The following is a 1,948-nucleotide window of genomic DNA, read 5'->3' on the forward strand; positions in this document are numbered from 1 at the left end:
ATTTAATAAAAAATGAATTAATAAATAAAAATTAATTTAAAAAAATAAAAAAGTTTCAGGAGGTTGGCTCTTGTTAGACGTACAGACGAGGGGTGCCCGCCTCTTCTTCCGGGTCACTGTGAGCTTTTTACTCCTGTCTGTATCCTCATTAGAAAGATTTAATCTCACTTCCTGTCCTTGAGACTACAGGAAGTGAGAGAAAATCTACCCCTAGGAAGGGAAATTCACTCCTGTAAGAGTTATCATAGAAAAAAAGTGTCTCCACTGAAGCTTTATCACCAATCCTTGTTTCCACGACAACCCAAAATGTTCCAAATCCAATTGTCACAGGGACAGAAAGTGATAGGAAATCTCAGCAAAACAAACTTTACAGGGGTTTAACCCTTCCCTATGCTATCCAAAACAAACAAAAAAGATTTTGTGGCTGGAGTTGGAGTTACACTTAAAAAATGTACCTGTTCCAACTTACATACAAATGCATACAAACCTACAGTCCCTATCTTGTTTGTACCCCGGGGACTGCCTGTACTTTACATTTCAGAGCTGGAGCTGGTTTCAGCTAATACTAATGGTAAGTCAGATCTGGTTTAATAAGATTATTAAGAAATAGAAAATAGATTTTAACTCTTAAGTGCTGGCTGGCCCGTTGGTGTATAGTTTTTATATATAATTTGATAGCAGGGAAATTATTATATATTTTTTTAGATCAACAAGGTTATTGTTAAAGATTGAAGAAACTTTATCAGGCACGCCAAGAATAATTAGTTAGGTAAGGGTTCCTGGTGCAGTTTGCTTACTGGGGCTCCAATATCTCCCTGCTTTCTGTGAAAGGAATTTCCTATTAGACCTAGTAGTAGCAATTGTCCTTTAATCCATGAAAATGGCCTTTTTTATTCATTTAAAATGACTCATTAACTGCTTGAAGACCAGGTGTTTAGATTCCCTACCTGGCCAGGCCATTTTTCAGTGTTCAGCGCTGCGGTACTTTGACTGACATTTATTCCGTCACGCAACGCTGTACTGAAATGAATTTTATACCATTTTTTGGGGACAGATAGAGCTTTCTTTTGGTGGTATTTAATCACCACTGCGGGTTTTATTTTTTACTATATTCAGGAGAAATTACTGAAAATGTTGCTATAAAACAACTAATATTACCCACTTTTTTGGTAAAATATAAAAGATGGGGTCACGTCGGGTAAATAGACACCAAACATGTCAAGCGTAAAAATTGCGCGCACTCGCAAAATCGCAAAAAACTAGCATACCCAAAATTGGCCATAGGCGACGCTTTAAAAGCTTTTACCGCTCATCAGTTTAGTGTTATCAGTGATTGATGGCCCTAGAACTATTGCTCTCATTCCGACGTTCGCGGCGATATGTAACATGTGCGGCGTAATGGGTGCAATCGTCGTTTTCGCAGGTATGCGCACCTGACGCATGTTTACATGCGTGTATGTAGGGGTGGGGACTTTAAAAAAAAAAATTGTTTTTTTTAATTCTTTTTTGTGTAACTTTAAAAAAATTGGGGGGGGAAACTTTAAATTTTTGGACTATTTTTTTTTTCACTTAACTTTATTGCTATCACAGGGGGGGCTAATGTAGGGGTGGGGACTTTAAAAAAAAAAATTGTTTTTTTTAATTCTTTTTTGTGTAACTTTAAAAAAATTGGGGGGGGAAACTTTAAATTTTTGGACTATTTTTTTTTTCACTTAACTTTATTGCTATCACAGGGGGGGCTGAGAAACCCCCTTATGTGATAGCAAAAGAGGTGACAGGTCCTCTTTATGGAGACATCAGGGGGTCTCCAGGACCCCTAATGTCACCTAGGACCCCCCTGAAGAAGCTGATGAAGCAAAGATCTGCTTCATCAGCTTCTCTACAGCATCTGAAGCTGGAGAGTGACACAAGAATGCGGAAGTGATGTAATATACAACACTTCCGCATT

This window comes from Nanorana parkeri, unplaced genomic scaffold, assembly GCF_000935625.1.
Source record: "Nanorana parkeri isolate BGI_ZX_2015 unplaced genomic scaffold, ASM93562v1 scaffold854, whole genome shotgun sequence".
Lineage (NCBI taxonomy): Eukaryota > Metazoa > Chordata > Amphibia > Anura > Dicroglossidae > Nanorana > Nanorana parkeri.